Genomic DNA, 10,000 nt, shown 5'->3' with positions numbered 1-10,000 from the left:
CTAGCTGTGCAGTAGAACGGCACGAGGGATGTGAAAGGCTGTGAATGAAATCAAACTCCTGCCGTCGCATGGGAGCAGGAATCCAAGGTTGCGGTCTACCAGTACTGAAGTCACAGAGGAGGTTGGTGTTGGAGTCTTCGAGGGGAAAGTCTTCCCAACGGAGGGACGTGCAGGATGTCCTACATGCTTGATACTCTGGATCTGGTTGTTGGGCTTCAGCCAGGGCATTGTAATCCAATCTCAGTTGAACGGCAGCCAACGTGTTTCTTGACAGGGCATCAGCAACGGGATTAAATTTTCCAGGGACATATTGAAGGGTGCAATTGTATTCAGCTAAGGCGGAGAGATGTCGGCATTGACGGGCGTACCAGGCGTCAGACTGTCGAGTGAAGGCGTGCATGAGAGGCATGTGGTCTGTGCGAAAGACGAACGGCGTACCTTCTAAGAAATGGCGAAAGTGATGGACAGCCGAGTGCACCGCCAGCAATTCTCGATCGAAGGTAGAATAACCCAAATTCTGCCTTGGACAGTTTTCTGCTGAAGAAGGCCAATGGGCGGGGCGAACCGTTGACCACCTGTTCGAGTACTACACTAATAGCGACGTCGCTGGCATCTGTGGAGAGAAGGAGAGGGGCGTGTGGGATAGGAAAAGTGAGAGCCGCAGCAGTTGATAGGGCCTTCTTTGCATTGCAGAAGGCTGCTTCTTGAAGGGGACCCCACTTCAGGTCCTTTGGCTTGCCCTTGAGGGAGGCGTAGAGGGGAGCAGGAGTGGTGGCAATGGCTGGCAGAAAACAGTGATAATAGTTGATTATGATCAAGAATTCCTGCAGAGCTTTGACGGTAGAGGGCACGGGGAAGTTCTGAACGGCTGCTGCCTTCTCAGGGAGGGGATGGACTTCTTCAGGAGTGATGCGGTGCCCTAAGAAAGACACTTCATTGGCGCCAAAGGTACACTTGTCGTACCAGACTACAATGCTGTTTTGTTGCAGGCGGTCGAGCACGATGCGCAGGTGACGGAAGTGTTCCTCTTTTGAGGAGGAGAACACAAGTATGTCGTCCACATAACATACACAGAAAGGGAGGTCCCCTAAGATGCCATCCATTAGACGTTGAAACGTGGCCCCAGCATTACGAAGACCAAAACAGGAGTAATTGAAGGTGTATGTACCAAATGGAGTGGTGATGGCAGTCTTGGGGATGTCTTCTGGGTTCACAGGCACCTGATAATACCCTTTTAGGAGGTCGAGCGTAGAGAAAACCTTCGCTTTGTGCAGGTAGGAGGTCACGTCGGCAATGTTTCGGAGGGGTAGTGATCCGGTTCTGTTTGCATGTTCAGGCGCCTGTAATCCCCGCACAGACGGAGGGAGCCGTCTTTCTTTAGAACGATGTGTAAGGGTGACGACCATGGGCTGGAGGCCTTTTGGCAAGGGCCCATTTCCTCCATTTCGGCGAACGTCTGTTTGGCGGCTGCCAATCGTTCCGGTGCCAGACGTCTGAATTTTGCGAAGACTGGGGGTCCCGTCGTCTTGATATGGTGATAAATACCGTGCTTGGCAGGAACCGTGGGCGTTTGGCGAAGTTCTGGACGGAAAACTTCCAGGTACAACGTGAGGAGGTGGGCGTAAACATCCGTGGGTGCGCTGATGTGGAGAGCGAGGTTAGAGGGGGCGGGTTGAAGAGGTGTCGACAAGTACGAATCTGCGTAGCCCAATAGTCGGTGGTCGACATCAACCAGAAAGTGGAAATGAGAGAGGAAATCCGCACCGAGGATTGGCAATGTGACGTCAGCAACGAGAAACTTCCAATTGAATTTACCGTTTCTGAACGATAATGTGAAGTTCTCGTAACCATAGGTGGGTATCGCAGATACGTTAGCAGCTACCAAGCGGACGTCGGCAGATGTAGACAGACTACGTCGTGCCTTGAAGAGTTTCCTTGGCAAAAGAGAACGACAAGCACCCGTGTCTACCAAGAAAGGCACGCCCGTTCTTGCATCCTGTAAAAAGAGAAGATTAGAAACACGGGAGGCCACCGCCACAAGCGATGGCCTACTTGCACGTTTTTTGGCCACTGACAATCCTTGGCACATTTCTTTGCAGTTTCCCCGAATCTGAAGTGGTAGTAGCAAAACTGCGGCGGATAGGAGGTAGTAAGTGGCTGTAGAAGTCGTTTGTTGGGCCGCGAGCAATTGATGGGTAGTGTTGTCCCTGCTTCGGCACATCACGGGGTAGGTGTGTATGTCCTACGGCATTCATGTCTGCTTCGGTTGACGTTTAATAGTCATCCTCTTCATCATTGGTGGAGGCGTTGATGGAGGTCTTGAAGTTGCTGTCCATAAGGGCGTCCGCTTTCGTCATCAAGTCCTTTATAGGTAAACTATCGACATCGGGTATGGCAGCACCTATAGGTTCGGGTAAACAGCGTATCCAAAGGGCACGGAGTAGGTTCACCTCACGAGGAGAGCCATCTGTGGCAGGTTGAAGGCGAGCAATACTGGTCATTTCTCGGAGGGCAAGCGAAGCCCTTTGGTCCCCCAACAGTTGTTTTTAGAGCTGAAAAAGCTTTGCTACACGGGCGGCTGGCGACGGCGAGTACTGCTCCAGAAGGTATGTTTTGAGGGCGTCATATGCTATTGGGGTGTCTCCTTGTTCACAAAGCCAGTCTGATATTTCCGGGAAGGTGTCCTCGGGTATCGCTGCAAGAACATAATCTACTTTGGTAGTTGAGCGAGTCACGCCGTTGATGTGAAACTGGACTTCTGCACGCTGAAACCAAGCAAACGACTCTCCTCTGGCGAACGGTGAAAGTTTCAATGGGGCATCTGCCGTCATAGTACCAACGATGGAGGGGCAAGGGGGTTGGGGGTGGAAGGCGGTGGGAGCGAGTCGACTTCCGGGGTCACCAATGTGACGTGGTGAGAAAAGGTTGTGAACTCAAAGGCAAGTTGAAAACAACTGAGTTATATTATTATAGCACAGTCTCCTTTATATACAAAACCTCAAGGCAACAGGACATAACATGCTCGAGAGACAGACAATGTTACAGAGGAAAACCGGAGACATGATTGTTCAGGTTCATTTTAGTGCGAGGGAAGAACGCAGATACAAGCATAATATATACAAAATAATTTATGTACGATCGTGTGACACACGGTTGGTACAATTACTTAGGACACGTGTTGTTGCTAGACCCCTGATTAAATAATCCACCTCGCCGACAGAATATTAGAGAGAAGGGTGGTTTATATATATATATATATATATATATATATATATATATATATATATATATATATATATATATATATATATATATATATATATATATATATATATATATATATATATATATATATATATATATATATATATATAAGGTATCACCAAAACTCGTTATACTACGGATTATCCAGGATTAAAAAGGATTACCCAGGAACATCAGGACCATGATAATCTTTTCATTATCTTAAACTGAATATCTATATATCAATATGTCTGAATACTTCTGTATATTAGTTTTCAATCAGTACGATTTGTTGGTGTCCCTTATTTAAGCCAGATAATGGAAAATGCAGATCCTTAAATGGATGGTAATATAAAAGTGATATCTTCTGAAAAGATTTTCGTGTAATATACCTTATATTTCTTTCTCCTAGTTCCTTCCCCTTTTAGCAATATTTTCTGCACTTCACTACATTTTGCAATTAAGGTTCTTCTTTCGCAATTGGATATTATTTCCCCAAAGGGTTTCCCTTCCAGTCAGTGAAATTTATGTGCAGCCACAGCATTTAAGGATTTTGTATATAAATACACAAAAGTTTCAGAGAGAGAGAGAGAGAGAGAGAGAGAGAGAGAGAGAGAGAGAGAGAGAGAGAGAGAGAGAGAGAGAGAGAGAGAGAGAGTTGAACACTTTTATGAACTGAGGCTTGGTTAATAATTTATACAGATATTTGATTTCTAGACCTTTTATTTTGGGGGGGATTGCACAATTTGCCATTATCATCATCATATTTTATCTCTCCAATTTTGTATCCTCTTCTTAGAAGCCTGATTCTGTTTGAAGAGATTCAACTCTGTACAGATTGATCCTTGTTCACACCAACGAAGTATATTGTCCATTGTCTGGATGGGTTTCCTCATAGACACACAACTAAAATCCCCGTATACCAAAGGGCTCGAGTAGTATATCACATATAGTTGTTGCTTTAATAGAGTAATGTGTTATTGTTGAGTGTTTTTTTATTAGATGAATGTCGCTTGGCACTTTAAGTTTGTCGGTTACATATAGAAGAAATATATATTTTCAATACTTTTTGATCGTGGGGGCTTTTTTATGTTTCCATTTAAATTTATATATGATTTATTTCTAAATGAAACAAATAATCTCCAGTGCTTTAATGCTTACAGTTATGATTATCGTTTTGCATATTACGTCCGTCTTAAACTAAGCCGACGATACCTATCAGGTATCAACATTAATTATGCATTATCATACTCATAATATGATGAAAGGCATGATAGTTTTATGGACTGCCATTTCGAATTCAATTCTTCCTATAAAAATATGACGTTCTTCTGGAAAACATCATCAAAAACGTGACTCGAGGATGGAAATATTCATACTATTTTTCAAAGGATACTTCAAGCACGAGTAGAAAAGCATTTCCAAGACAGCATAATAGTTCGAAAAAATTTTATGTTTTATGGCTAATAAAGATGTGAATAGATTTCATTTAAAAAAAATCACGAAAACGTAACTCGATGATGAAAACATATACTACTTTTCAGATGATAGTTCAAGCAGGAGTAAAAATGCATTTTGGTGATAAGAAATATTTCGAAAAACGCTTATTCTTAGGTACTAATAGCAGATGTAAATGATTTCATTAAGCAAAATATCATCAAAAACGTAACTTGAGGATGAAAATATTCATACTATTTTTCGAAGGATAGTGCAACCAGGAGTGAAAATGCATTTCAATGATAAAAAAGTGAGTTCGATTAATGTTCATTCTTTGGTATTAATGACAAATATGGATGATTTCACCAGAAAAAAATAAATTATAATTAAAGTATCTATATTATTTGAAAAAAAAAAATCGATATCAAAGATTTACTTCTTGAATTGGCTAACCATAAAGTTAACGACTCGGTCACGAGTGTAGCAACCAAATGTGGCCCAAATAAAGGACAAAAACCTCGTGCTGGATGACTCAACTTCTCTACTTCAGGAAGACTTCCGAAGTTTCTGAAGCTGAAGTTATATTAAACATCCACCGACCTCCATCCACATATCTCGAGAGGTTTGGCAATCGCTTCATATCCTCTCAAAAAATCCTTCAAGTAGTTCTACAGTATAAACAAACACGAATGCACACGTATATACACACACAAAAACACACGCATACACATACACAGACACACACACACACACACACACACACACACATATATATATATATATATATATATATATATATATATATATATATATATATATATGTTTAGGTATTTATATATATATATATATATATATATATATATATATATATATATATATATATATATATATATATATATATATATATATATATATATATATATATATATATATATATAGATACATATATATATATATATATATATATATATATATATATATATATATATATATATATATATATATATATATATATATATATATATATATATATATATATATATATATATATTTATATATATATTTATATATATATATATATATATATATATATATATATATATATATTATATATATATATATATATAATATATATATATATATATATATATATATATATATATATATACATATATATATATATATATATATATATATATATATATATATATATATATATATATATATATATATATATATATATATATATATATATATATACATATATATATATATATATATATATATATATATATATATATATATATATACATATATATATATATATATATATCCACCAGAGAATTGCTAATGTATCTTCCGGTGTATTTTGCATCTTCCAGTCTTGGATGGTCAGGGATGCATCTTAGTTATTTATTGATCTTATTCATAAACACAACTGCGCTTACTCCTGATATGTTTCTTAGATGAGCTGGAAGCACATTAAATAGTCGCTGCATTATAGATGCTGGTGCATAGTGGATTAATGTCCTGTCCGTCTTCCTTAGTTTTTCTGGTATATTTTTTAGCACTATCAATCTACCTCGGCTTGCTCTCTCTGATATTTTTAGCTCCATGATGTTTTCAGTAATTCCTTCTATTTGTTTCTATGCTTGTATTATCATGTAGCGTTCTCTTCTCCTTTCTAGACTGTATAGTTTTAAAATTCGCAGTCTTTCCCAGTAGTCAAGGTCCTTAACTTCTTCTATTCTAGCAGTATAGGACCTTTGTACACTCTCTATTTGTGCAATATCCTTTTGGTAGTGTAGGTACCATATCACATCGCAGTACTCGAGTGTACTACGTACATAAGTTTTGTAAAGCATAATCATGTGTTCAGCTTGTCTTGTTTTAAAGTGTCTGAATAACATTCCCATTTTTGCTTTGCATTTAGCCAACAGTGTTGCTATTTGGTCGTTGCATAACATATTCCTATTTAACATTAAACCAAGGTCTTTAATTGCTTCCTTGTTTGTTAAATGCCATCCTATTTACCTCCGCCCCTTCATATATTTTGTTTAGATCTCTTTGTAGTGAGTTCCTATCTTCCTCACAAGTAATTTCTCTACTTATTCTTGTGTCATCGGCAAAACTTCTCACTACAGAGTTTTCAACATCACAGTCTATGTCTGAGATCATAATAACAAACAGCAGTGCAGCTAAAACCGTACCTTGTGGCACGCCAGATATTACCTGAGCTTAATCCGATTTCTCGTCATTTACAACCACTATCTGTTTTCTGTTTTGCAGGAATTCTTTTACCCATTTTCCTATCTTCCCCACAATATTATGCTTTCTCATTTTTTTCTCTAATATATTATGGTCTATATTGTCAAAGGCTTCTGCAAGATCTAGATAGATCACATCTGTGTCTTTTTCACTTATCATATTTTTGTATATGTTTTCATAGTGTGCTATCAGTTGGGTTTGTGTACTTTTTCCGGGCACAAAACCGTGTTGACCTATATTAAACAAATTATTTTGAACCAAATTATCCATTATTTTTTTTTTACCCTCTCATACACTTTCATAATATGTGATGTTAGACTAACACGTCTTTAATTGCTTGCCTCTAGTCTTGATCCACTTTTGAAGATAGGGGTTATATAAGCTAATTTATGTTTAACATATATTTCGCTCATATCTACACTTCGTCTTAGCAGTATTACAAGCGTTTTCGTGATAGTGTTTGCATTTTTCTTTAACAAAATCGCTGGAACTCCATCTGATCCGGCTGCTGATCCATTTTTAATTTCGTTTATAGCCTTGACAATATCTGCTTCATTAATATATATATCCGTTAGATATTCAACATTTTCTTCTCTCATTTCTGTTTCATCATTCTCATTCGCAATTCTTGGCGTGAACTCACTCTTATATTTTTCTGCTAATATGTTGCATATTTCCTTTTTTTCATTAATTAGCTGTCCTTCAATTCTTTGAGGGCCTATCTCTAATCTCCCTATATTCATCTTTTTTGCATATGAGTAAAGTACTTTGGTTCGTTTTTTTATATTTTGAAGTGTCGTTTCTTCTAAGTGCCTTTTTTCATTTTCTTTTGACTGTATAATCTTTTGTTCTGCATTTTCTATCTTATATTTTATTTCCATAATTTTCCACATATTTTTTTCTTTTGCAATATTTTTCTTATACTTTCTAATTTTCTGAAATAAGATCCTTATTTCTCTTGGTATAAATGTCTTTTGTTTACTGTTTATCTTCGGTACATATTTTTCAACAATTTTGTATAGTATGTCCGTTTTTACCTGTATATTATCACTGACAAACACATTTTTCCATTCTTTATTCAGTTATTCATTTATTTCTGACCATTTTATATTCCTACTGTAAAAATTATATTTTCCATATCCTTCCCAATGTTTTGTGCTTTGATTAATTGTGTGATCACTTCCTTTTGGAATGGACTATTAATTCTATGACATTATGGTCTGAGATTCTCGTGTTATACACTATTATTTCCTTAACATAATTCATCTCATTCACAAATACTAGATCTAGGACATTTTCCTTTCTTGTTGGAATGTGGTTTATTTGTTGCATATTGTGTTCTGATAGCATATTTTGAAGCTTTTCAAATTGCCTCTTATCTTCTGCGCTACTATTACTCTCTTTTTTATATGTATACATACAACCACTTTCTTCTATCCGTTCTCTCCAATCCACGAAAGGAAAGTTAAAATCTCCGGATAGGAGTATATGCCAGTCTTTATGGTTTCTACATATATCATCTATTTTTTCTATTATTATGTCAAACTCCTTAGTATTTGGGGGTCTGTAAACTACAATATTCACTAGTTTTTCAGATTCATATTCTACCGCAATCAATTCACATTCTGTGTTGCTGTATTTTTCACAGACTTTTCCTTGATTTATGTCTCTTCCATATATTGCGGTTCCCCATTGATTCCTATTTGTTGTGTCAGATCTATAAGTTTGGAAACCCATTATCTGGTCATCACTGCCAGTCTCTTGGGAATACCATGTTTCACTTATATTTAATATATCTATTTTTTCAATTTGGGTTAGTTCTTTTAAGAACTATTTTCCTGTTAGAGTTACTTGTGACTAAACCCTGTGCATTCATCACTATTATTTATTATTGGTAATAATATGGATTCTCCCATGCTTCCTTCCTGTTCTGATATGATGTTCTTTTCTTCATTTCCCGGAATTCTGCCATTAAAAAATTCAACTTTTCTATTATATTTGTTCTTTCGCCTACATATTTATTTTTGTGTGTATACCTGTAATTATCTCCATATCTGCACCAACCCCTAGCATTATAGATGCATTCTTTGTAGTTGGGCTCTATATGTGCAGATTTGGGTTGAAAGGCCTCGTATCTTGGGGTTTTTGGTGCATAGCGCGGTATATACGCGGCCTGCTTTTTTGTTTCTTTTTTTGTTTAATTTTTGCTTTAATTATTCTATACAGTTTGCTGAGTTTTCTTACTCTCATTCATGGTTGTAGGATGCATATATCGATATTTTTTGTTGAAACTGCATCCTTTTCCTTCTTTTAGGTTTTTGCTTAGTTTTGGATGGAAATCTCTGCATTCGTCTTCATATCCGTCTAAATACGCACATTTACCATATATTTCATAATTATGGCATATCTTTGGATGCTTGTAGTAGCATCTTTTGCCAAATCTGCAATTCCCTCTTTTCAGCATATTGCAGACTATATCTTTCTTTTCTTTTTTTTCTTGTTCTTGCTCTTCTCTAAAAGTATGTAGGTCCGGGTAGAGTCTCTTGGGTCTATTATTTGTTTCCATCTGAAAATTTATTTCTTCATAAGTATGTTGTTGGATGGCATAATAAGTTATATCAATGATTTCCTCTGCATCCTTACACATAGCCTGTTCATTTTTCTTCTTCTTCTTCTTCTTCTTCTTCTTCTTCTTCTTCTTCTTCTTCTTCTTCTATTTGCAGATTTAGTATTGACTTAATTATATTTTCTATCCAGACTAAGTACGTTGAGCAGAATACCTTTGTGTCTCTATTTTTTATTTTTTGCTTTATTTTTTTAGCTCGTCGATCTGTCGTCTTTTCATCTTCCCAGTGCTGCTTTCGTAATCTTTAGGGACCCACTCTGTTATATTTAATGTTTATCTGTTATCTGTCATTTTTATTGTATGTGATGCCCATGTTCATTCTTTTTTCTTACATGTTACAGTATCCTCTACTTTAGGTTGCCCTCTTATCCATGTGTGTGTGATTTTTTTTTTCTTCGTGTTATTCCCATCATTATTCTTTTCGTA

Source organism: Palaemon carinicauda, chromosome 7, assembly GCF_036898095.1.
Source record: "Palaemon carinicauda isolate YSFRI2023 chromosome 7, ASM3689809v2, whole genome shotgun sequence".
Classification (NCBI taxonomy): Eukaryota; Metazoa; Arthropoda; class Malacostraca; order Decapoda; family Palaemonidae; genus Palaemon; species Palaemon carinicauda.
The sequence above is the reverse complement of the archived record's forward strand: the minus strand, read 5'-3'. Positions refer to the sequence as shown.